General features: G+C 41.9%; 1 long non-coding RNA gene across 1 annotated transcript in view; it reads right to left on the bottom strand.

Annotated features, from left to right (window-relative positions):
- Positions 1 to 1,293: 1,293 nt before the first annotated feature.
- LOC116231049 (uncharacterized) overlaps positions 1,294 to 27,894 on the bottom strand; it is a 149,128-nt gene continuing 122,527 nt past the window's right edge. Inside the window, exon 5 of the long non-coding RNA XR_016465961.1 lies at positions 1,294 to 1,411. This is a non-coding gene — a long non-coding RNA (uncharacterized LOC116231049). The remainder of the gene's footprint in view (positions 1,412 to 27,894) is intronic.

Below are 27,894 nucleotides of genomic sequence, written 5' to 3'. Positions count from 1 at the left end.
CTCAGAACACTTCGTAGTTTCCTAGTGTCAGATGCAAGATTCACATCACAACCAATTTTTACGTTATAGTTACATCATTTGGTTATGCAGGGCTGGCACCACATATAATTAAACCTTTTAAACTAGGTCTTATGATTTTTGTACAAGTAAATTAGAAACAATACCACACAAGGCTAAAAACAAAGGACCCTCTGCCACTGGGCTCACTGTAGTTTCCCCTTCTGTGCTTCTGCTGTTTGATGGACTACGTTCTCCTGTGGTGGATCTCACTCCCTCTCTTTCCCTCTCCCACACATCCACACATTTGTGCCCAGAACCCATTGCTCTCCAACGCCTGGCAGTGACAGGAGCACAAAAGCAAATGCTCCCAGTTCCAGAAGTAATTTGTACTGGTTAAAACAGACACTGTAACTCATCTCAGGGAAGCAAGGAAAAACCCAGCAGTGGGGCTCTTTATCAAGGTTAATACACTTAGTCTGCAAACACAGAACAAATTGTAAAGTGAACACTTGAATACTGGAAATGAGGACTATTGAACCCATTCTCTCTTCTCAAACAGAATCACAGTAGGATTTTAAATTTCAATAAAACAAATGATAATCTTATTTGTTGGATATAGGTTGACTAATTACTGAGGAAAACTCCTTCAAAGCATTCACTGTAAGCAGTTCTTGGTTTGAAGGCAGTGCATGGCACAGTGGGGTTCTGAGCACTACACTGGTGCAGAAATACCTTCTTCATCTCAGCACCGAGTGTGCATGTTCCAAAGGAGGAATGCTAATTAAATCTTTATGAAGTTATACAGTCCAAACCATAGTCCTGAATGAAACTTTTTGCCCACAAGTATCTTAAAATAAAACCACACAAACTGGACGCCTTCATTCAAAAACATACATTTTAAGTATTCATAATGAGTTACCATGCTTCATAATTAGCAACAAACACAAATGAAAATAAAAATTTGGGTCTCCAAACAGAACTATAACACCAAAATTACATGAAGAAGCAGGGGGGAAAATGCCAAAAAAAAACCAGCCCCTTTTTATTTCTTACTTATTGTCTAAAAACTCCCTTCTCACTAACCTTGATTTCCTCTCAATCAGACGCTGCTTAAAACAGAATCATATGCTCCAGTCACAGAAAAACACGGATTTCACAGCATGCCAATGGGAATCATAATATTTACATCTCTTTGTGATACTTTATTCAGAGTTACAGGCATTTTTACTAACTAACTTTTCATATCACACAGAGCTTTCTGCTAAGTAAGATTTGAATATCCCTTACCTTACAGACTTCATCTCTTCTGTTGCCTCATGATCATACATTTGATCCATAGATATACAGGGTTGCTAAAGATACAGTTGTACAGCAGCATCCAATGATGAGAAGAAACCTGGTGCATGAGGCACTGTAATAGAAAAAGAAATGTGCAGGTTTGAATCATGCCACAGAAAAATATTTTAACATTTTGTAATCAAGAATATTCCACAGTTGTATTTTAACCTTGTGCATTTGAAGCCTTTGGGGACAGTATGAAAACTTTATTTCCAATGTTCTTGTGGTAACCTCTTGCCTCAATATTCACATTCTACAAAACATTTCAACATACATTTGAGTTCAAGAATCTAAGTTCAACATTTGCTGAAGCACTTTGTCAAATAATGAAGGTAATGTTGGTTGCATTCATCAGTAAACTTAATAGAGACAGGCAGTGAACAGGTACTCTTTTAAGTTACCTGGAAACTAGGTTGCTTTACAGTAACTCAAAATTAAGAGAGCTTTTAATAGCAAAAACATCATTATCAATTTTCTCTCTTTCTCTCAGAAGGAACCAAGGTCTGGGTAGAGCTGAATGACCACAGTGAGTTACAGTACAGTTGTCTGAGAAACAGAAAGGCTGCTGACACTTATTATCTGAGCTTTCTTCTCAAAGTAGTTTCTTTCCTCTCTTTCAAACAGCAGGATTTGCTTCCAAGAAGACATTTGTCTTGTTTCTAAATCTTGAATCAGCAATAGTAGCATGGGAATTTAGGTTAACAATCATCGCACACACAGCTAATGTTGGCATCTAAAAGCTCATGAGAATTAATGACTGAAAATGATTCACATAAAGTATTAGCTAGGGAATTAGAGAGAGAGAGATTTGTTAATACCTTCACCTGTTTTTCTGTATTTTGTGGTGAAATTTAAATCATCATAATTTTGTTATTGTCTCTTTAGGTCTTGCTACAGTTATGAATTTCTAATTGTTTGACTATAATCAAGCTTAAAATATCACTGACTGACACAAAATTTAATTCCAGGCAAAAATAGCATTAAGAAGAAATGTAGTCCTAGTAATTAAAAAAAATATATAATTATTCTTACTTATTTTTTTAAGTTGTTTGCTATCATTTTGATTACATAAAATTCACTTGTAATGAAATGCATGTGGGAATCTTCCACCAAGCCAAGTCTTTATAAGGATTACTTTTCCAGACCACTGATATCTAATCATCAAACTGCAGAGGCACAAAATTGGAGAAGATGGGGAGAGAGTGCTAAACCGAAACCCTCGAACTCTGGTTCTGAAAACATTCCTTTCAAAAGAAGAATGCTCCCTTGCCCTTGTTTTCTACCCCACCAAAACCAAGGACACAAAACTTCATTGAATAGCCTTCCAATAAACTCTTCTATGTACCTGGAACAACATATTTTACATATATTGACTGGCCTCAAAGGACTGTAGCAGCTAAATATTGCCCAAGGGTAAGAAGAGATTCAGAGAGAGTGAAATATTGCCGGGAGGTGGAAGCTAAAGGCAATATGCACAATCAAAGGAGCGATTGTTACCTTAGGCCATTTTCCTGCCACTGTCTCCAGGGATAACCAGAGTTTGTTTATCGCCCTTAAAGTGTTTCTCTGGAAGCTGAAGAGTTTCTGCAGCAAGGACTTAGTATATAAACACCACAAATCTGCAAGGAAACTTGCTGCTTGGAAGCCTTTGGAGGTGGCAGTGGGCTCTTTGAGCTGCTGCACTGGGATTCAGTCCCCAAAGTTGAACTCATGAGTGTTCAAGCACATGGTGAGCCTGAATTTATTTGTCAGGGGTTGAGTCACTCCATCTGACACCCCCCACTGAATGAGGTATGTGGGCATTGTGGGCTGTGGTTAATTTATCCATAACACTACTACCACACAGTGCCACGTCTCTGCCTTGACAGGGTAATGGGATTGCCCAATAGCTGAAGAGCAGACCATAGCAGAAAGAGAGAGCAGAATGGAGAGACCTCAGACAGCTGCTGTAGTCTGGGCTGCTGCAAACATGCTTTTGGGCTCCAGGGACAGAAAGAGCTTCCTAATGACAAGAATTCTGCCACCATTCACTGATGGAGTCACCATCCCTGAAGATTTTCAAGAACAGTGGAGATGTGGAAATGAGGGACATAGTTAAGTGGGCATGTTGGTGATGGGGTGATGGTCAGACTTGGTGATCTTAGAGGTCTTTTCCAGTCTAAATGATTCTATGGTTCATTCAGCTCATTTTTAAGCATTTGAAACATTTCCATCCTTCCATGAATACATTATTCAATCTGCAAAATCCTGATTCTTCTTCTTCTTTTTTTTTTTTTTTCAATTTGATGAAATCTAGAAATCTTGCATTAACAGGTGGAATATAAAATCCTACTCATTCAATTACACAGGCCACATACCTGTAAAAGAGCTGCCCCATCCTGGGAACTGTTCCATTCTGGGAACTGTTGTATTTAGAGTATAGAGCTATCAAGTCCTAGAAGGGCAAACCTGAACACTAGCCAGCAAAGTTTAATACTGATGGTGTCCTCTCAGTTTATTACACATTTTAATAAGGCCTGACTGCTAGAGCACTCAGTAACCTTCATAACTCAGCCCTAAATGAAAGCTGGCAAACATCAGCCCTACATGGGTGCTTAATGGGAGAAAACTGATTTGTGCTTTGTTACAAATGCACCATGGGCATTGTGTCACACTAGCAGAAGGGGTGTTTTAGTTAACCTTTAGGTTTTCCTCATTAAACTGAGTAGCTGTGACTTAAAAAAAAAAATAAATAAATAATTCCTCTCTTTTGAATTGATTGTGACATGACAAAGAGCTAAATGCAGATTTACTGTGTGGCACAGAACCCACAGTCCAGGAAGAATCAATTTTCATAGGCTTGTTTGTTTGTCTAGATCCCTCTTGATTAGCACTGTCACGTAAAAACATCCAAAATATGCAGGATAATGATGGAAAGTCATGCTCCACTTTTACCCTAGAGACACCAGCAAGTGCAAGGCAAACCAGGAACACATGACACTGTCCCAGCCAGGAAACCGAGGAGAGACTCTAGCTTCACGGCCTGAATGCAAGCTGGGGGACAGTAGGCAAAGCAAATGTCACTGTGCTAGCAGGGCACAGCCAGAATCAACACAACTGGGAAATGGCAAATAAAACAAGTAGCAGCCAAAACAGAATTTCTTCAGAATGCCTTCCTACAGTTTTGAGTTGTTTCTTTATATTTATTTGATTCTTAAAAAGAGCTGTTTGATTCAGGCTTACTTACAGCATTTTCTTGTGCTACGAGAACACAGATCTCCAAGAATTTAGCCAGCAGAATGGGATTCTGCACATTTCCAGATCTACTCTTGGGCTGTAGACTGAAGTGCCAATGCTGGGAAGTCAGACCCAGTGACCGCTTCCAGAGGATCAAAATAGCGCCATCCCATAGTACCATTTGGAGGAATTTGAATAACATCAGCCTAATTTCTTGCCATTTTAACTGCTCTGAGCAGGAAGGAAGCAGAGGAATGTCCCAGAGGAATGGAGAGGTTCATGCAACCCCCTACCCCCTATCTGTGCTTGCTTCTAAGTTATTTTGCTCCCTATAGTCACCAACAAGCAGTGCCAGGTGTCTGAGACTGCCCAAGGGGCACCATCTGTGGCTGTTACCACAACAACAAGTAGAATAATAAATTATTAAGGTTGGAAAAGACCTCTAAGATCACCAAGTCCAAACACCAACCTATCTCCACCATTCCCACTAACCATGTCCCTCAGTGCCACATCTCCATCCTGGAGATGTTGAACACCTCCAGGGACAGTGAGTCCACCAGCTCTCTGGACAGCCTGTGCCAGTGCCTCACTGCTCTTCCTGAATGGCAATGTTTCCTAATATCCAACCTGAACCTCCCCTGGCACAACATAAGTACATTACCTCTCATTCTATTGCTTTACCTGAGAAAACAGACTGACACCTACCTCAGTACAACCTCCTTTCAGAGGTTGTAGTGAGCAGTGAGTTCTCCCCTGATCATCCTCTTCCCCAGACTGAACAGTCCTTGTTCCCTCAGATGCTCCCCTTAAAACTTATGTTCCAGACCCTTCACCAGCTTCCTTGCCCTGAAGCAACAGTGCAGCAGTGCCAGTGTCTCCTCCAGGTCAGGAGTTGGATTCCTCTGACCTCTCGATTCCCCGTGAAGGGTGTACAAACAAGATGATGAAGACTTTGGAGAGGAATTTTTGCCAGCATGTATCTTTCTATTATGGTTACAGGTTGGCATCTCTAAAGAGCAAGGAGTGGGTGCCAAGTTTATTACTACCCAAGTTTTATAATTTACAACCTGCACAACGAAAGGCTGAAAACACAGCAATTTTGCAGGATAATTCTGGGAAGTAACTATCCTACAGCACCAATTATTAAAACCACTTGCACACATTAAAGCTATAAAGATTAAAAATATAGCACATTTGTCATTAAATATGTATGAAATCATGTAATATGTATTATATACCAATGCCATGGCCAGCCGCATGTGCTTCAGCGCAGCCCCATGGAAGAACTGCAAACCCCAAGTCCCAAATCAGCACGCATTTTGTCAAAGCCGAGGAACAAGTTTGTCATGCAAAATAAACACAGATGTTCCAAGCACTGACTGTAGCTTTCAGGCAATGGCTAGGAAAAGAAAGTGCTTTAGGAAAATATGCCTCTCAGTGCAAGTCTACCGTCTCTGCACATACTGTACTTCGGCATCAGCTGAGGCTGGATGAGTCATTTAAAGGACATATCCTGTTGTTGTTTTTAATTTGGTTTGCTGTTCATTGTATTTTTCCCTCAATGCTCCGTCTTGAAATGTATTCAAATGGCTCCCCATCCTGATGTGCCTGGCACGCTCTGGTGACACAGGCACTCTTTTGCATGTTGCTTACTAAATCTGCTTCTCATTTTAGAAAGGCTAGAGTTTATTAGCACCTCAGGCCTTGCTTTGCTTTTTTATTGTAATTGTTTTCCTCTTCTCCCTCATTCAATTCCCCTGAGGAATGAATCATTTTCTATTGTGCTACACACAGGAACATCTTTCCACTTTTCTAACTAGTGCATGTGATGCTCATGGTCTAGGTACATAAATGCATGTACAAACCATAGAAGTGTAGAACTTTTAAGGTTGGAAAAGATCTCTGAGGTCATCCAGTCCAACCACCAACCCATCACCATCATGCCCAATAAACAGTGCCACATCTACATGTGCCCATAAGCACATGTGTGCAGATACTCAATGGCATCAATCAACATTCAGACCAGTGTTCATCTTGAGATAAAAGTACAGTCTGTGTTTCTAGGTAGAAATAATGTTTATTTTGGCCAGGAAATAAAGTTCAACTGAAGTTACACATATATATATTTTTCAATTTTGATCATGCCTTTAAAGCATTTCTAAAATGAATCTCCACATCTTCACTGAGCAATGCAATGGGCTGCCTGACTTAGAGCACTAAGTTCCTTAGCTTTAGGGAAGGTTGAGATGCTCTGGCTACATGAGATGGATCCCCACATGAAGGTCCATTTTTTCCCCTGGCCACATGGTCCCATGGGCTTTTTTATTCACTGCCATAGTTACTGAGAATGATAATATCATGAAGATGACAATTCATATGTCGTTGCAGACAATTCATATACAAACTACCATTGCTGAAGCTCACAAACACACAAACTACTCCCAAAGTTACCATCATCTTGGGGGCCAATGCACCAGAAGGAGAACGCTCCTACCTGCTGGCCCTCCTACCTCCCTGAGACAATGAGAGACTTTTTATTCCAAAATTTGACACTTTTGACACCAAAATTCAACACACTGGTTGAAGGGTTGATTCTGCTGGAGAATCAAATTGGTGACACAACCCCACAATACTTTCCTGTATTGTTACAGTCCTGCTAGTATCAGTCTCATGACAAAATCAATCTGATAATCAATGGCATGCCAAAGGCATATCTATACCTATTTAAAAGCTCATTCAGTACTTTGCATAAAACCAAGTTGATGAAAAGTAGCTGTTAGAGGAAAGCCACAGCCAATCTCTCATCAATTAATATCTGTAAGCTTTGCAACATTCTTCATTTGTGGCCCTTGTCTCCCCTCCTTGCTACCCTGTTGAAAAAGTAAAATCAAATTGCCACCACTCATTACCATATACAGTAGAGCATTTAAGAATCCATGAAATAACTTTTCTAAGAAAAATATCGTTATATTCGTGGCTGTATCATTGTTTTCATTTTGGAAAGCATCTCCCACAGACTTTGTTTCTCATCCTTACCACCTGATGCTCTTTTCAACATCTTGGTTGACTTCAGCTCAGCATACAATATTAGGAGCTACACTGACCAAAAGTGAATGAGTGTTTGAGCCTTCTGACCCTGCTGAGAGGCAAGGGAAGGGAGGGAACAACTCCATCTGCCACTTAGCAGAAGATGTCCAGGCTGCACAACCAAGCCTAATGAAGAAGTTTCCATGTTCCTTTAACTCACTGCAAGAGATAAACCTGTTCCAAAGTTAAGACAAACCTGCACTGAAAAATGCTCTTCTGGCTTAGAAGTGTTAAGTCCAAAAACCACCATCAACACCAAAAGAACACCCCAAAACCCCACTGAATTTCAAAAGATTGTTAAACAGCTGCCCAGGCTCTGGTTGATTTCTAGTTGTCAGTCCTGATTGTGGTACCAAACCAGCAGTGCATTAGGCAAACAGAGAGTTCACATATATGCTAAGCTTGGTCTCTTCATAACCATCCTAATTCCGAAAGGCCCAACAGTGTAACTGCAGCAGTGAGCAGTGCTATTTTCAGCAGCATAGTAATGTCTGTGAAAGCCCTCACAGGGCTGCTGTGTTGTCAGGCACTTTACATCAATGTAATTTAATTCAGTTCCCTGCCCTGAATAAGCTTTTCTGGCATATGCAAGTGTATGCTGGTAAAGCTGTCTGCACAAGGGAGATGTTTCGTCCCATTGTAATTATGCCACAGATTCAGTGGCAGACCTGCGATTGGGGATCAAACCACTTGCTGCAGAACTTAACCAACTAAACAAAACTATGCAACAGAGCATGCATTTCTGGCATCAAATAGCGAATTTGCCTGGAACTTTGAATAGAATCAGCCACAGATGAGGGAAATAGGAACTAAAAAACACTGAGAAACTTCAGTATCATCAACGGGTGCAGGAAGCCTGGGATACTTGCAGAGATCTACTGTGAATAGAGAAAGAGGTTAAATTTGTCAAGCAAATGACTTGCAGAGCATTCTTCTCCCTGCTCTAGCTAGCAGAAGTGAGCCTGAGACAATGAGCAATTCATTACCCACACATCTCTGTCTGAGCAGGGCAACAGAAGTCATTTGGCGTCTGTAGCCCTAATTAGGTGTCATTAAATGGGCTGATGCTCATTTTCCTGCTGCACGATTGAAAAAGCAATTTGTGTGATGCAGTTGCAGAGGTAGAAGCTCTAAAATCTACTTCAACTTTGTGTGATGTTTGCAGCCAGAGCAGCAGCAAACTTGGGAAGCAGGGATACGCAACTGAGCAGGCTGTGTACACAAGGCACTGTATGCAAGTGTACACAGCTGCTGATGTTCATTTTGCTATTGAAAGCAGCATGCTCCCACAACATATACTGGAGGGAAGGAAGCATAAAATCCCAACATCTGGAGAGAAACCTCCATAAGGAGATATTTTACATCTTTTTGTGTTTTACGCACTGCTTCTCATTACAAGAAAAGAGCATAAGCCACAGCCCGTTGGGGTCAAGGCAGCATTTCCTGGAGAGTCATTCAACTGCTTCAACATAGGTGTTCAGTGCCTTTCTGCACAGCCTGGAGGCATCCAAATGGAATGTGATGCTCAATGCCTCTGCTCAGGCACGCAAACTGCTGATGGTGTGGCTTCAGCAGGCTCTGCCTGTGCTCCCCATGGCCTCCACAGTCAATAAAAAGAAGTTCATGACACCTCCTGCTTCCCTGCCCAGGTGAGTGCCTTTTTTACTGAACATTTGAACTACAGCCCTAAAAAAAAACAACCCAGCATTCTGGAGCTGCTCCAATACACAGACTGCTCAGATTAGATTCTGCTAAACCCAGCCTCATAGAAAAGACCTGTTTGTGGTTTGGGGAGGCACCTTAAAATGCGGGTATATACATATTTTTCTATCCCTAGAAAAATTTCCTGTTTGTTTTTCTTTGTACTTCAAGTATTTACCAAAGCACTGGAATAATTGATGCTGTTGCCTCAATGGGCACTTCTTTCCTGAGGGGTAATGCAAATGTTTTAGATATGATGTAGGGATATTTTGGAGGCAGACCCAGCTTTTAATTTAGAGGAAGGAATGTCATGTGATGGTTCTTAGATAAGTTAGTGCTAGAGGTCCAGAGCAACCAACATCTTCAGAATCACAGCTAGCTGAAGTGCTGCACCAGATCCACAAACACTACAACTGATCACAGTGAACCTAACTGAATGTGGTTTAGAAAACTTACTTTCATGTGTCAGAGCTGAAGTGCCCCTGAAATTACACATCATTTCCATAGTGAAATAGCATCTGATGAAGTGATCCATATTTTGCTGAGGTAGCAGCTTCCAGATTTTTACAGTGCAGAAGTTGCTGGGTTCATGCAATAGGAACTACAGGGAAGAAGTGCTGAAACGTATAGCCAGTGTGACCCACATTGTGCTGGACTCTCAATACTGCAACAGCATTACAAGCACGAACAATACCCTTAAATCATTTCTCGAGACTGCCTTTGAAACTTGCTTCTTTCAGTAACTTGCTTATGATGACAAGTGTTTCTAGTCTGGAAGGCAGCCACGGTTCACTAGGCTGAAGACAGAGAGATACAAGTACAAAACCTGGAGGTTTTATCCACTCTTGTCCAGAATTTGCCAATTCCACAAGCAGAAAAGAACCTTAATCACACACCAAGAAGAACCCAGTACTCCACAAATGATCTGTGGTAAACCAAAAGAGCTTTCCAACTAGCAAACCAAGAAAAAAGACATGGCCATGGCTGCCAGCCCACTACAGCAGTCCAAGAAAGGTTAATCACCAGCATCAAATTTAGGCAGAAAAGGCATTATATAAAGCAAAGCAGTATCATGACATCACAGAAGTCCCAACAAGTCACAGAATCATAGAACCACTAAGGTGGGAAAAGACCTCTACGATCACCTAGTCCAACTGCCAAACAATCTCTACCATGCCCACTAACCACGTCTCCCAGTGCCACATCTCTCTTCTTGAACACCTTCGGGGACAGTGACTTCACCACCTCCCTGGGCAGACTGTGCAAATGCACCACTGCTTTTCCTGAGAAAAATTCTTCCTAGTACCTAACTGGAAAGTCCATAAGGCTCTACCTCAACCAAGAAACAGCAGTCTTTTTTTCTGAGATTCTCTGTACTGTTTTGTCAGAAATCAGCACTAAAACCACTGCTAGTATCATTTCATTCACCCATAAAAGAGAAAACAAACCCAAACATTTTCTTGCAGAAAACCTGTTTGTGTTTATGTTTTCATCAAGACACTACTTCAAACATGACCTTGATAAAAATAGTCACCATCAGCCCTTAAAATATGTCTACAGTAAAGTAGGAGGTGGGAAAAGGAAGAAAGGATTTCAGTTTGTATATATGCAAAGGAAACAACATGAATGCTTTTTAAATATATTTTTTCCCTTTTTAATTTATCTTGTAACTGAGTCTTTTAAAGTAAATCCCTTCCTGCAGTTTTCACCAGGTGGGAAGGTACAAAGTGGTTTATAGGGAATGTTTCATCAGGAGAGGCAGACACACGTTCATACTGTGATGCTGCCTTACAAGCGAAGACAATTTTCTCTTGAACTAAAACTGAATCATAACCATATCAAGATATGAAAAACATGCACGGTGGCTACAGATTGCATTTGTGATGGTGGTGATTATTCTTTCAGCAGGGATATGGTTAAGGCTCTTGTTCTGTGTGGTGGAAACTTTAAAAAAATAATTGCCCTTGCCATGAAAGTCCAACTTTAGAAACGATGCTCTGGTTACTATACATCTGCATTATCCTCCAAACAGCATTACTCCTGTAACCACAAATGTATTTTGCTAATTGCTACTCTCAAAGACACTACAGAAATAACACAAGAAGCATTGAACATGTCTGGATTTATCTGTTTTCTGCAAGTGTACTACTGGGTAGCCCTTCATTGCAAAGCCCTGTCCTTTATATTATTGCACGTGCTCCATCCTCACTGCAGCACAGTGCAGCACTGCTCACTGCTATTTCACACCTTGTTTCAGTGTTGCATCCAGTGTACTGCTTCTTTCTTTATTTGCTTAATCTTTATTGAAAGCTTTCCAAGATTTGGAACTTCAGGCTTTCCCAGACGCTTTCTTCTATTATCTCTTGAACAAACCCACACTTCTTTCTTACTCACTCCACTGGAATGGTATGGGCTCCTATTAGGCCTTTGTCTCTAGAGAAAGGGATTTGCAGCAAAGAGAAGTTACAGTGAAAATGCCAATTAATTTTAAGTACCTAATCCAAGATGCCAAAAAAGTCCCCCCTTTTTTTTTTATACGTCTTCCTAAATTGGAAGCACAGCTCCCCTCAAATTCTGACAGACTTTAAGTTTGCATTATTTAGCTGAGAAGAAAATTCCCCCGCACAGGTATTTTTCCAGGCTATTCAAAGGCTGAAGACACACTCACTCATTAATTAACTATTAATTGTAAGTGACTTCAAGGAATGTATGAACCATGAACCACTCCCTCCAGTTCCTCTCAGACACTAGTGTGACTTGGCCTTGTGACTTTGTCACAATGACGGGGTTTTTTAGTGAATTACTGGACAATCAATATATCTTGGAATGGAAAGGGAAGAGAACGTGAAAGACATCACTTGACAGTGCTATAAAATCTTTATCAGGCCAGATTCTCAGCTGGGGTGCTCCTCAGTTAATAAACTGAGCTGTGCCGAGCTGTTTTACACCAGCTGCTAATGTGGCTTCTCAGTCTTCATATTTAATTTTCAACTACACATAATTCTACAAATGTGTACTTTGGACTCACCTCTCCTAATCCTTTTAGCTGAGCAATGGCCAAGGGAAGCCTCCACATTCACCCCAAAAACTTCTCCTACTTTTGGGAAGTGGAAGACAGCTTCCATTTTCTCCTAGCAGAGGAAAGTGCAGCCAATGGCTTGGTTTGTGGCCAGGACCATGCAGACAGAAGAAATGGGGTCACCTCCCATTCTCAGGAAGACACTGCTTGTGCACAGCTGCTTGAGCTGAACTGATCCCAGCCACAATGGACCTGCAGGCTGCCAATGGATCTTTAAGCTAGAGAAGGAAGAGAAAGGGAAAAGGAAAAAAATGGGACCACAGTAATATTGCTGGTCCTTCAAAGCACAGAAATCTGGAACCCACAGTGTTAACATGTATAAGCTGCTTCGACGAGGGAATATATACTGTTAAATCTTGGGAGTTATTTAAAATGCCAGTGAGTATAATAGCAGTGCTCTGAAATAACCATTTCATCTGCCTACATTACTCTAAAATTAATGAATAATGAAGCGATGCCCTTCACATTCTCTTCCCTTTCCATTCCAAGATATATTGATCAGATGACATTTATTTAAGTTTGGGATAATGTATTAATTTCAAGATAATTATTCAATATACTTTTGTCACTGTTGATATGCTTCAATGTCATACAGGGGCCAGGGGATGAATAAACTGTTATCTGACATTGCTGGACAGGGTACTAGAAATAAATGCAATTTTTCTCCTTGAGAATCACTGCCTTAGTTTTTCCTTCTCTTTTTTTTTCTGCTTTGGTGGGGAGGGAGCACTGTGGAGGGTGTTTGTATGGAGCAGAGCCAAGCAAGGGGGGGGGGAGGTAGAAAGGAAAAATACAGAGAGCACTGTGGGCTGAACTGCTCTTTCGTTGTCACTGGGGTCAGCCTGATGCTTAGCAAAGCTGACAGAGCCCATCCTTAGTGGATGCCACTGCAATATTAACACTCATTTGGAGCAGATGTGGCTAAAAGCATGAAACATTGAACAAACAGCTGCCACGGATCCAGTGCCATTGCATGAGCACTTATGTTCTATTAATGCTCTGCTTTCCCAGGGCCGGGAGGGCAGCCTCTATTCCCTTGGTTCCCTGGCAGATGGGTCAAGCAGCAGCACCATGGCAATGCATCACATTGGCCTCGCCGTGCCCAGCCCTACGCACTGCACGCTTTGGCTGCTCACTCCACGCAGCAGCAGCATTTCTCTCCAGATTTATGTGGACTAAGAAATAACTTTTTTTTTTTTTATTTTTAATCTTGAGTCTTTATGTGGTCCCCCACATATCACCACTAGAGACAGGCAGCAAAATGGGACAGTAAAGATTCAAAAATCTCAGCTCAGCTCTTGGAGATCTTCAGTGTAAATCTGGAGTAAAACTGTTGACCCTCATGGAGTTATTTCCCATTTCAACTGGTGTGACCAAGAGAACAATTTTAGCTATCATGTGTGCAGAGAAGACTATCAGCAGGAAAAACCTGCCTGCACAAGGAATGAGTCCAAGTCAATGTTGAATAGCATTCCAGCATTGGAGATTTTGGGGAAGGCAGTTTTCACTTTTCCCATACTGACATGCCACATTGTTTGCAAGGACATCACAAGGTGCCTCCTACTTACCATTGCCAGTGGCTGGCCATTAGCAGCTAGATGATGCCTCCTGACAACAAAAGCCATGCACTGGGGACAAGGCTATGTATACTGGGCCCAATTGCAGGGCTAGCAAAATATCAGCATCCCTGAAGGCTGAGGGATACCTACCAACAGCAATGTGAAACACGTGCATCCATCACCAGCTCCTCCTCAATACATATCTTGTAAGAAACAGGAGTTCCAGCCATATAACCTTGGGCCAGCAGAGGAAGACAGCAAAGCCACCATGATAGTGCTGCAGGGGAGACCTCATTATGGCCTTTCAATATTTGAAGAGAGCATATAAACAGGAGGGGGAATGGCTGTTTACAAGGGTGGACAGTGATAGGAAAAGGGGGAATGGCTTTAAACTGGGACAGGGGAGGTGTAGGTTAGACATTAGAAGGAAGTTCTTCACATAGAGGGAGGGTGGTGATGCACTGGAACAGGTTGCCCATGGAGGTTGTGGATGCCCCATCCCTGGAGGCATTCAAGGCCAGGCTGGATGTGACTCTGGGTGGCCTGTTCTGGTGGTTGGTGACCCTGCACATAGCAGGGGGTTTAAACTAGGTTATCATTAAGGTCCTTTTCAACCCAGACCATTCTATGATTCTATGTTCTAAGAGGATGTTTCTATGCCTGCATATTCTATCAGCTTAACTTATAAGACGTTTGTTATCACTACTTTTTTGCAAGTAAATCACAAGCGGTATCTCCCCACCCAGAAGCAGGTATTTCCTATTTCAGGTGTGACCTGAGAACCAAGTTGCAGAGGGAGATCCATGACTCAGGTTTGTGACAGCATGCACAGTGCAATGCAAACCGTCCCACAGATGCAGTAAATCACACTTGATTTTGAAAACCCCACTACTTGCCCACGTTTTTCCTACTGTTTGTCCCAGTTCCCTGAGGGCACTTCTACTCTTGCAGGAGCAGAAGTGCCAGCAGGGTGCAGCAGGCTGCACTGACACAACCCAAGAGCATTTCCTCCCTCCCTCAGCATCAAGCAAGGGACACAACAGCAGTATAATGAACTATCATTGCCATCATTAGTGACATGAAGGACTGCCCTCCATTAATTTTCCTGATGGCCAGGTCTGCCCTCTGTTCACTTCCTTCCACCTTTCAAAGCATGCTCCTAAGCGTCAGCCTCCAAGTAGCACAGTCTATAAATCAAACCATCAGCAGTTCTTCAAAATGAGCAAAACCATGCACTTAACTTCCTTCTTCCTATGTCTGTCATCTTCCTGTGCAGTAAATCAGAATCTGATACACATTTGTTAACTTCCTGACAGAGCAGAGATGAGCCAGCATCAGCAACTCTACAAAGTATCTCAAATTCACACAAGTGACAATTTTTGTATTTCTAATTCACAAGGAGTTTTTGCAAACATTCATATGGATATATAGGGCTAATCTAAAAATATATTGGGCAGACAAATATACATATACGTTTCACATCTGTCATCCACAAAGCATCACAAGGAAAAAACCAGCAAACCTGTACTCAGTTTATTTTGCATTCCCATAGGAGACAGCCACCTACTCCTTAAGACTTCTGCAGAAGTTCCTGCACATGTTTCTGGTTTTAAGGTCTATATTGGCACTGTGAGCAGCCCAAACCAGCAGCTGCACCAAGCTCTGTGTTTTCAGGGTGCCACAGAGCCTGCAGGACCACACTGCTGCACACCCTCCATCCTCTGCAGAGAGGCTTCATTCCTTCATGCATTTCCCTTCAGCATTTCATTGCAAAAGAGAGGAGGGGAAAAAAAAAGAAAAAAAAAAACAATGAAAAAAAACAAAACCACAACCAATGCCTGCAGTAAAGAGTATATCTTTCATAGTCATTTCTTTCAAGAGTTTGTCTTTAGCCTTTGAATGAAGTCAGAAAAAAAATCTGTATGATAAGCAAGGTTATTCTGATTGCATCTGACAGCTTTAAAGTGCACCCCTTTCTCCTCAAGAGACTTTGATCCTCTGGCTAACAGGACTTGTAGTTGCAGAAAATTACCTTGTCATCTGCAACACAGTGTTACAAGCTGGTATTGACAGTGCAAAGTGTCAGTAACTGATGCACGGACCAGCAGGGCAAAATAATTAATAATGCAAACCTGCTCTCATCTTCCTCTCCACAAGCAGACTCAGACTGAGCTGACTGCTCTCCAGGCTCCCTTGAACACCGCTTCCTCATCTTGCCCTGGCTAAACTACCTTAACACTTACGAGAAAGACTGACCAGGATAAAACACAGGAAAATGTTTTTATGATAAGGATGGTGAGATGCTGGCATAGTTGCCCAGACAGGTGGTGGAAGCCCTGCCCCTGGAGACACTCAAGGTCAGGTTGGATGTGGCTCTGAGCACCTGATGTAGCTGTGGATGTCACTGTTCATTGCAGAGGAGTTGGACTAGGTGGCCTTTAAGAGTCCCTTCCAATGCAAATAATCCTGTGATTCTATGATAGGCCATCAAGAAAAAGCAGCAATCGGAAAAACTGCACTTGGGTATTCTGCAGAAATTTGTCAGCTACTCTGCTCACTGGAAGAGCACAAAACAAGTTTCTTTACTTCTACTTTGCACAAAGGCTAAATCAAAGAGAAATCCCAAGTAAAAGGTCAGTGGCTAATCCACTGAGCTGCAGCAGAGTGTATCACTTACTCCACCTTGTAATAACACGTAGAGGCACAAGGGAAAATCAGACAGAAAATCCATCCTGGTAGAAATAACACCTCTTGCTGCTGGGTATCAAAAGTGCATTTAGAAAAGCTATTTCAAGGATCAAAATGAAGCAGGGAAGACAGAAGAAAGCTGCGCCATCTGAAGGATAAAGGCATGAGGTGAATCAGACAGGTGAGGGCAAAACATCACATTTTTAGGTTCTGTTGCCTGCAGGTTAACAACAAGGACCAACTTCCTTTAATATCCAGCCGAACATCTCCGCGGACCAGCTCAGGCTCTTCACCTGTTGCAAAGGCCAAGAAGGATGGAAAATAGATGGAAGACAGGTACAGAAGGTGAGGATTTAAGGAGATTGGTCTCCTAGCTTCATGGGCTGTCTGTCTTCTGTTTCTCTCCTTACTGTAACTAGAATTAGCAATCCATTTTGCCTCAATAGCCAAAGTTCACCTGATCACAGAATCACGGAGTCATAGAATCATTAAGGTTGGAAAAAACACTAAGAGCATCTATTCCAACTGTCAACCCATCAGTCCAGCCATCAACCCATCAACAAACTGCTCAACAAACTGCACTATGACAGCCTGCTGCCTTTTGACTTTGTGTTTGTAATAGAGAGCACAGCCTTTGCTCACTGTCAGGGCCAGGTGCTGCTGAAGTGCTGCTCTGCTTCTTCTGCCTTCAACAGAGGTTTATCCTATTGTATCTTTAGCACAAACCCTGCACTCTGAGCACACTTCAGATCAAACACAAATATCAAAGCCAAAGCAATTTGCATCCATCAGCTACAATCAAGATCACTGGCAACGTTGCTGTGGCATTCTGGGCTTCACCTGCCCTGCAAGTTCAAAGGCTACAGCAATAACCATTAGCATATTTCCACAGACAGGGCAAGCGAATGAGTGAATATTTAAACAGTGCCAAAATATCACAACGGTCCTCCTCTGCCTCAGAATTGGATTTGTCAGCTCCTAAATTGTGTGCATTTCCAAGCAATGCAATACACTATCTGAAAAGCCATCACATAGTCCCCATTTCTATAGCAAATTGCTTCATAAATGTTAAGCTAAAGGATAACATTATGTTTCCCGTTGCAATTAGACAGTGCCTCCTGACAGACAAAAATAATGTGTTCTATATATAGTTTGTTATTTACCAGGGAGAAAACTGGAAAGAATCACAAACCAAATATGGGGGAAGCCAGAGGATGCCTTTACCTGCTCTATTCTCAGGCTCATGCTCCATTTCTGAACTGGTTTCAGTAGCCAAAGGACCATGAGTACATTGTGTATATGTCTTCCCAGACAAATAGGAAAAGTAGAATTAGGAAAAGTAAACACACTGCTGCTAGGAGCCAGCAACATGTGCTATACGATGCAGTCATGCTGAGATGTCACGTAGGGTGGGTCACTGTGACTCGTGACAGATTCTACAGATGGCTCTGTGCTGCCCAGTTCTCCAGGAGATAGCAGTTGCTGGTTGAGATGCAAGACAAAGCTGGAATCAAGCCAGCCTAGATGTTTGCTTCCTTATAACTGTGGCTTTACCCAAAATTCTTTCTCGAAGAAATAATGTGAAAGTAGAAAGCTGTGACAGTTCTATTAGAACTTCTGGGAGCCTTTTATTTAAGAGGTTGTACTGCGGTACCTAAGGTAGAAGTTTTTCCAGTAATGGTAGGGGAAAACATTATGCTTCTATCTGGGTAAAGATTAAATAGCAAGAAGGCACTCAAGAAGTCAAAGACATTAAGGAACATCTTAAGTCATCAAGGACTTTAAATTCAGCAAATGTTATCCTGCCAAGGCACCAAAGCATTGCAACCCAGAAGAACAGTATTTTCAACCAAACAGCTTCAAAGTTTCACTACTAAACTCTCTCCATCTCCCAATCCCCCCTCCCAACACACACAGAAGTTCCTTCACTGCAAAGAAAATAAGCTTTCACCACCAGCCCTGCTTTTAATTGCAGGGATTGAGAAGTAACAGATGGTAGAGAGAGCAAGAAGAGCATCTACTGACCCAGCAGGTGATGTGACTGCAACACACCACATGTGTGCTGAGGCCCTTCACTGGCCAGGACTGGGGTTTAAGCATATTATTACATGAGCTGCAGATGCGATTGCCAGGATCAGCTTTCCCACTTAGGAAAGAATTCACTCATTTTCTGCCTGAAGCTGTAAGTGATTCAAACATCTCAGCCTGACTTCCTGAGCTTTTAACCTGCTTACAGATAGATGGACAATGTGATCACTTCTGATCTTGCCCTTTGAATAAGAATGAGTTAGTGGATAGTTTCCAAGAGTAGTTTTGCAGCATTGCCTTGCACGCTGACTTTACACCAGCTGAAGAGAACGACCATTATCCTGCCAGCCCAGTGATACAGGATCATACACTCCCTTACACTGCACCACAGGGAGGGATGGTATCTACTCCTTATACACGCTGACATGAAAGTTTTTCAGTGAGGTAACTGTGATTAGATCTGACTCAAATCCAACTTAATTTCTCAACCAGACTGTGATCTTTATTTACCTGGATGCTGTGCCACTGCTGTCAAGTGGAATAATTCCACGCTGGGCTTTTCTCAGTCATCCGCTAGAGGAATCTGTAGGGGGACCCTGCCCAGGAAATGAATGATAGCACTGAGAAGCAGCTCCATGAACTGTTCTAGCACCAAGCACGGGGATTTTATCACCATGAATTCTTGAACTGCATTTAGTTGCACTCTGAATCCAATTTATTCATATAGATCATTCAATAATGCTCAAAAAACGATTTTGTTTAACTGTCCCATACCCCCAAAATACAGAGCTGATGTTTAAGGGAACTGTTCACCAACAGGAAGAGAAAATATCAACAACAAATGCCATCAGGACAAAGCACTCAGCTGGCACCCACAGATCGAATCTCACCAGTTTCCAGGGCTGATGCTGCGTGTTAACCGGTTTTTCAGTTGGTAGCAATGTAAGTGGGAGAAGATAGGGGCTTCCTGCAGATTCACCTCACTCTGTGTGGTGCAAAGGGCACAAGGGAGGCAGTCTGAAGAAATGCTTGTCAACGCACAAACCATCGAGCATTTAATGAACAAAAGGTCAAGTCATTTTAGCATGCCATCACAATCAGACACATGCAAAATAATGATGGAGACATACAATTTGGCTGCGTGTAAAGGTTGACTCCTATTTTCCTTCTGCATTACATTTTAAACAGGCTAAACATCACTCCTCTCTGCTTCTGCTAGCCAATTTTTAAGGAAATCTTCAACTCTTCTGAATTATTCCCGCATGTTTGTTTTTTTTTTTCAGAGTTTTTATACTTCATGAGAAAGGCTGAGTAAAGTGTGATAAGTGTTGAAGTGCTGCCTGAACAAAGGTGAAGTCCAAGAAAAACAAGACGACCAGGCACTTGCCAAAATTATTTGTACAAGTTGCAAAGATGAATTCAACACCCCTTAGCAGGGACATAAGCAGAACTGAGTATGCATAGGGCTTTTTGTTTTTGCTTTGGTTTTGTGCTTTTTTAAGGAGACATTTTTAAAGCCAGCAGAAAGATTGTCTCTACTTTCAGTGGGAACAGTTTTAAGAAGTCTCAAGTATTTTCATGGGGAAGCAATGGATAAATGATCATAGAATTTTTTGAGTTGGAAGCGACCTTTAAAGGTCATCTGTCTAATCCGACTCTTCTGCAATGAACAGGGATACCTACAGTGACAGAAGCCCTACTGTAGCAGAAAACTACAATATGTGAGAGAGTTGTACACAAAGGACTATAACAGGCCAACTAGATTTTTAGATTTTTTTTTAACCTCACACCACAGCATTTCATGGTGTCTCTCCTTGCACAAGGAAGGCATGCACTGCCTGCAACCAGATGGGTGCTGTGAAAAAGCCACTTCTTCCATGTCAGATGTGTCTAGGCGCAAGTGTTTCCCTTCCAGCAGAGTTCTCCCATGTACCAAAATGAGTAATATCATAGAACCACAGAATCCCCCGAGCTGGAAGGGACGTGGATCATGGAGTCCAACTCTTGACTTCAAACAGGACCACCCAAAATCCAAACCCTGTGTCTGAGAGTGGTGTCTTGAACTCCAGCAGCTTGGGATCATGACCACTGACTGCCCTGGGGAGCCTGTTCCATGCCTACCACCCTCAGGTGAAGAACTTTTTCCTTACACTCAGTCATAGGAGGGTCAGATTGGCTATTAGGAAACATTTATTTGCAGAAAGATTGGTGAGACACTGGCACAGGCTGCCCATGGAGGTGGTGCAGTAACAGTCCCTGGGAGCGCTCAACAACCATGGAGGTGTGGCTCTGAGGGACGCAGTTAGTGAGCATGGTGGGGATAGGTTGGGGTTGGACTTCATGATCTTAGAGGTATTTTCCAAACTCAATTTTCATGATTTTTTGAGAAAAGTCAGGCTCTAAGACACCTGTGCAGGAGATTAGGAAAAAGCACAGATGAGAAGGGGCCTATAGGTCAGCCCAGAGGCTGCATCTGATAATGATGACCAGCAGCCACCGAAGGATGACTGTACCAACAGTATCAACACAGAACAATATCTTCTCAGGAACATTTCCTTAGTCCCTGCAAAAACCTTTTAAAAGACCCTGTTTACAGGCATTAGGGGTCCTGAGAATTCAATCTGAAGACAGAACACTCCCTCCCCTGCAGGGACTACAAATCATGGCAATTTGAAAGGCAAGAAGCTTACTTAGTTTTTGTCTTAACCTATCTGGCTGCCTATCGGACTGAGAGAAGTCAGGTCTTGTCATTATTCTGCCCTGTACAATTAAGGTTTTATAGCCTGACTTAAAAAGGAGATCTTTTCCCTGAGTGACCTGGGGCGGGGTGAGCATGGCTCATTGCCAGGCAGGCACGTTTTTATGTGATAAATAATCAGTTGTGCGCCCAGTGTGTGATTCTTGTTAAAATCCAGGCGCTGGAACAGCTCCCGAATCGCGCTGCTACCACCTCCACCAATCTCTTTTGCATCTCATTGGCATTTGAGAACGTTAATTGACTCATTATTTCAATTCATATTCAGGGAAGGAAGTTGATTAAGGCAGGCAGATGCAGAATCTCCAGACGCATTTGTAGCTGCGTTGTTTGTCCCGGCAGTTTACTCGAGTTATTAGAATACTTAGGAAGTAATAGCCAGGAGAACAGGGAACAAATCCTGGGAAGAGTGGCCCCTTGCAGAATTCATCTTCTAGCCCACCATAACACAGCCTTACCCTTCATCAGACTTTGCCCTGGCAAAGCTCAAAGAGCAAAAGCTCTACCTGGACACTGGAAACTAAGCAAAAACTGCTCCAAAATATCAAGAGGCTCCCAGCAAAGTTTCACTGGTGGTTTGCTTTGGGATTGAGGCTGATGTAGAGAGTCTTCTACAGATACCATCTGGCAATATTATGTGATCTAACCTCCATTCCCAATCTCATTTGAAAGCATAATTACACCCAAGACATCAGCTTTGTGTCAATGTAAGTTGGGACACAAATTTGCCTGAGATCATTTTGCCTCTTCTCACAAAAAGTAACTGTGCTCACATTGAAGCTCTGACTGGAGGGTGAGGTAAATAAATAAATAACTGCATCAGTCAGTTTTCGCCTGATCTTAATCTAGGCAAACCATCCAGTAGGACATGATGGAAACCACACTGCAACTTATGTTATGCTTTCATGACATCCAGTCAATCTCAAACTAAATTCAAGCTGTAGGATGTGTTTAAAGAAAACAGAAATGCAGATATTCCATAGACATGAATCCAGCTTCTCCCTGCTGAAGTGCAGCATCATAACTACTGTAAAGATGAGCCTACTTTGTCACTCCTAGTCTCCTTCCCTTCAGATGCACAAACACCATCTTGAACAAGGAAAATATCCCTTATGGAAGTGTATATAAGCAACAGTAGAAAGAAATGGGTCCTTCAGAGCTGTTATGATCTGTCATGTAAATACATAATTAAGGACTTTTTAAAATGCAGATTATGTAAATACATACTAAGGGTCTTCTTAAAATGCAGATTTTCGACCCTCTGGAACTGAATGATTCCTCTGGAGCTATTCATAAACACATATTTACATTCTGAAGTGCAGATTACCAAACCAATAGTCTAGCAGCTTTTCCTTCAGCAACCTTTTAAATTTATCTACGTGAAGATATGCTCACCAAAAAAAAACAAAAACAAAAAACCTGGACAATTACAATCTCTACAGAGGACTTCTTAGCAGAAATAGTCTTTAAAAAAATCAGTAAGAAAACTGCTCAATGCTTCTACCCAGCTGATGCTAAGTTAGTAAACCCTGCATGCGCACACATGCTTTTCCCCCACAGTGCTTAAAAGCAGCGACTCAACGTTGTACACTTGGATCAATATTTTGTGCTTTAAAAGGTAGTTAACCAATGAAGTCAGATGGATAAAAATAAAATGAAATATGAAATGTCAAACGCACATCCACATAGGAAATGCAATGGGCAAACAAACCCACCAGCACGTTAGTTGTCTGTCGGACTTGTCACTTGTTCCCAATGCATAAATTTTGAAGAATGTGATATGGTAAGTTGCTGGGTAGAACTATGAAAATAGGCATTGGGAAGAAGCTGGCTTTTTTAGCTATCCTATATGCTTGTAGAGTTGCACCTTGCTAGACTAAGATTTCGGCTTATGGAATGCTTCAGCAGAAGCATTCTCAGGCTTGCATTATCCCACATTCCAGATGGATTGGACAACTCCACCAGGGAGTCTGCTTGCTAAAGAAACCATTCTTTTGTGACTTGTAACAGGTTAATTCTATCAAAAACTAACACACACACACACACACACAAACCTAAATAATAATTAAAAAAAAAAGCAAGCTAACAATTATTCTAAAATCCAGATTGCACATGGAGCCTTCTCAGAACCTGACAGAAATGCAAAATTTCCATGGAAACTCACCACTCACAGCATAACACACACTTGTTAAACCAGAAGAACTTCAAATCTGCCAAGGTAGATTTTGCCCACCAGAAGGGAGAGTAAAGCACTGAAAAAAAAAAAAAAACAAACAAAAAAAAACACAACCAAACCCTAAACCCACAACTTATTCCTTTCTTTCCATTATGATCCAGCCAACACTTTAACCCATACTGTTGGTTAACCAACATACATAGGAGCAACCTAGTTTATCTGCCTGAAACTACAGTCACTAAATTTTTGCCAATAATAGAAATAGAAAGAGTACAAGCTGGGCTGAAGTTGCTACCATTGTCCAAAGCAGACTTTCAGCAGTACTACTTCAGGAGACTACACATCCAGTGCTCAAATAATCACTTCTCAATTAAGGTCAACAGAATGCTTAGATCTAACAGGTGACTTGAGAAAGAGAAAGACAGAGCTGATTTTTAAAGACGAAAAAATACCATCAATGGTCAAGAATTTGAGTCGACTGCTAAAACATAGTATACTATGCCTTGAGAAAGAGAATAAGCACCTGGTCTGAAATGGTAGGAAACACAAAATGTACCTGATTCTCATCAATATTCTGAGGTGCTTGACTTGTAATAATTTTCACTTCTGGTAGCTTAAGTCCAATACTCCATCTTATTATACTGCTGATAACACAAACTCCTCAGGCAACTTTCATGCTACATCCACTTTTAACTTCTCTTACCTCTGAGATTTTTCCTGAGAAGTTGTCTAGCACGAAATGCTACAGGGCTTGTATGGAGTGTCTGCAGAGTCCACACACTGATATTTGGCTTGCTTTGAGCTTACTGATCTTGCCTCTGTTTTGCTGTTAACATCACCAAGTTCCAAGTTCTGAGAGCTAAAAGGATCATATTAAAACACTCCTCTTTTAAATAATGTTTTTAACGGCATTAGAGACAAGATCATAGCCTCTGTGTTTGTCTGCTTGTCAAACAAAGCCACAGAAACACCTCCAGAACATTCCAATCCTTAAAAATACTTCAATATATTGAGCAGCTGAAGTTAAAATCGGTTATTTACTAGACTAATTGGACACCATGAGACAGAACTATCAGAGTCGCCTGCCACTCAAGTTGTGTAAATTACCTCCGCAAAGGAGTTCCTGTACCACAATACACTGCACACTTCACAGTTTGCTTTACCTTCTGTATCACAGCACCTGTTCCAAACATAATGTCACAGTGTGAAATTCAGAAGCGCTCTTGGATGTCCCTGCTCGTATGAGCCCTTGATTCACAGCCCTGTGAAGTCAGTGCCTTTGATCAGTGTCATCAGATACAGAGTTCACTGTCAGTCTGTGTCAGGAGACACCACAGACAGCGCTGGAAGGAAATAGCCATACCGGGAACCAACCTGAATCTGTGCCAAAAAGGAATAAACAAACATCTTTAGACTTAAGGAATGGTAAACATAAGTGACAGGTGATAGAGCACTGGCTGATCCTACTGTGGCATGGTGAGTGACCTCCTGGTGCCTCTCAGTCCTTGGTGGGAAAGAAAGGGAGTCCTTCATCTCTCCTGGAAGCATTTTAGGGATTAAGGTGGGTTGTGCAGGGGATAAACACTGGGAGATCTACTAGTGTAATTTCACTCCTGTTAGAAAGACGCTAGGAGTAGAAGGGGAGAAATAATGTTAAATGCAATATATATTTAAAAATGGGTAGGGCAGATAAGAGTGGTGCTGGGAAGGTTCAGATAAGCTTTATCTCATAGCTAAGTATTTTTTTTCGCCGGAAGTTAACAATAACTTGATATGTTGAATGAAGATCTTTGAGGTCTGGTGCTTAAGTTGCACCAGGGAAGGTTCAGGTTGGATATTAGGGAAGATTTCTTCTCAGAAAGAGTGGTAATGCATTGGCACAGGCTGCCCAGGGAGATGGTGCAGTAACAGTTCCTGGGAGTACTCAACAACCATGGAGATGTGGCACTGAGGGACGTGGTTAGTGGGCATGGTGGAGATGGATTGGGGTTGGACTTCATGATCCTAGAGGTCTTTTCCAGCCTTAATGGTTCTATGATTCTAAGGTGCGAATAAGCTCCTCCACGGCTGTGAGACACAGCACTTGGTGCCAACCACTGAAAAACTTGACCTCAGATTTTTGGAAAAAGTGGTTTGTGGAAATCAGTCGGATCTTTTTGGATTTGCCCAGTTTCAGGATGCTAGTAGAGCTGGTCAGAAATATTCTGACAGAATACCTTCCTGTCACAAAGCAGTAACTTATAAAAGCTGAAATGTTTAGCATGTTTTGACAATATATCACTTCTCAAAATGACAAAAGGACTTCTGATCAAGCAAATTCACTTCACTATGCCTTTCATTTTTATTCTCCCTGCTGAAATGAGTTCCACCCCATGATGGTGATGATAACATTTTTCAGAAATGAGGGCAGGTTCTTTTTTCAGATTCTCTCTGGGCTGCCAAAACCTGACTCTTCACCCTACCCTATGCACTATCTCTGCTTTTATTACAAGAATGCAGCCCAGCATCACACAGAGCACAAGCTCCAGCAGCACCCAGCACACCAGCAGGCTTCAGGGGGAGTTGCCTTTCCTCAGTTTCAGGAGAGGCAGGAAGAGCATGAGTTAAACGTAAGTAGCTGCAGCACAAAGTGCTTTAGGGAGAATAAAAGCCATTCTAAAAGAAAAGCTGGCTTCCTGACAAACACGTTCCAGCAAATATGATTTTCTTTAAGGTCTGCTGCTTTACCAGTAGTAACTAATAATAACAGACCGCCCTGCACGCGACACTGAGTGTCTGAAGATTGAATATTCACTGTAAAAAACTCTTATTTACTTGCTCTCTCTAATTACCAGTTTAATGTATAATTTGTCAAGTGCTGCCATGTGTCTGGCGTTGCATGAATCAGAGGATGGACAGTTCCTTACAGTTTAACGATGGCATTGTCCTTCGTCATTTCCATTCGTGGCATGAAGGGGCAGAGGACTTGCTTCCCACTGCATATCTTTACACCCCTGCTCGCAACTGAGCACAGAGGACCAACTGCTGCCTGCTTACCATTCTGCCCAGCACTGATGCTGATGAGCTGGGAAATTGCTTCCTGGGCTCCAGTCCCATGCAAATGGACTGGTTCAGCAGAGCCAAACCAGCCCACAGCCTGGAGCCCAGGGTGGCTGATCTGACAAGGCAGAGCAGCAGAGAGCACCGCAGCATCCTCAGCTTCTGGGCAGCACTAAGCAAAAAGATTTTGCTCCAATCTATGATGAAGTTTGATTGTGCTGTTTGGAATATGACAGAACAAAGAAAACAAAGATCTTTCTATACTTTTCCCCCATATATTGTCCAGGTATACCATTGTAGCTTTTTCTAAAACAAGGGACTTTGCAAAATTAAAAACAAATAAACAAACACACCCAATCTTCTCCGCTTTTGTCAAAATTACTTGGAAGAAAAGAAGAAGCAGTGCACTATTAAGGAAACAAAGCAACTCCAAGCTTCCTAGGCATCCCAGTCCCTAGCAGATAATGGCTGTTTTAAAACTGGGAGGCAAAGAAGTGTCATACTATTCTATATCACGCAGCTACTGCTTCTAATAATCTATGATCATCTGTGTTATTCATAATGGTTAATTCTTATTTTCATGTATCTTGCTCACCTCACAAAACACAGCATGTACCACGCTGGAATTAAGGTCTGTGTATTGGGAGGGAGAAGCTCTTCCCCACAGCCAAGGTGCTGGGGTGGGATTTCACATTGTGGAGGAGATCTCAAACCTCATCATGTCAGTAGAAGGATGCAGGCTTTGCCTATTTGCTGCATTTATTGCAGAGCTGTTTTGTTTACAGAGAACAAACAAGCTGACAGCATCATTTGGACCCAGTATTCTGCACTGCCGAGAAGAGGCATTGTCATTAAATGGGGCACTTGAAGGAAAAGTCAGACATTGGCCTTAATTACTGCTTTTGACTGCAGTGTCCAGAGACTAAGATCCCTCCTTTCTTTTCCAGTGGAGCTGGGGATATTAGTGTAGGTTTTCCTTCTGTTTTCAATTCTTTGTCCGTGACAGATTTCACAGCAGGAAACAGTTCTGTGGCATATGGCCACTAAATTACAGAAACTTCAGAAACTTCTGTCCATGAGTTAATTTTAAAACTAAAGAAACAGTGTTTTTTTTTTTTTTGTTTTTTGTTTTTGTTTTTGTTTTTTAAGGAAAAAAATTAAACTATGGAGCAGAAAATCCTTTCTCTCTTTACCTACCCTTGAATGCACTGTCTTCAGCCTGGTTTCC

This window comes from Phasianus colchicus, chromosome 4, assembly GCF_987193195.1.
Source record: "Phasianus colchicus chromosome 4, bPhaCol1.hap1.1, whole genome shotgun sequence".
NCBI lineage: Eukaryota > Metazoa > Chordata > Aves > Galliformes > Phasianidae > Phasianus > Phasianus colchicus.
Note: the sequence above shows the minus strand (reverse complement) of the source record. Positions and strands in the feature narration are given on the sequence as shown.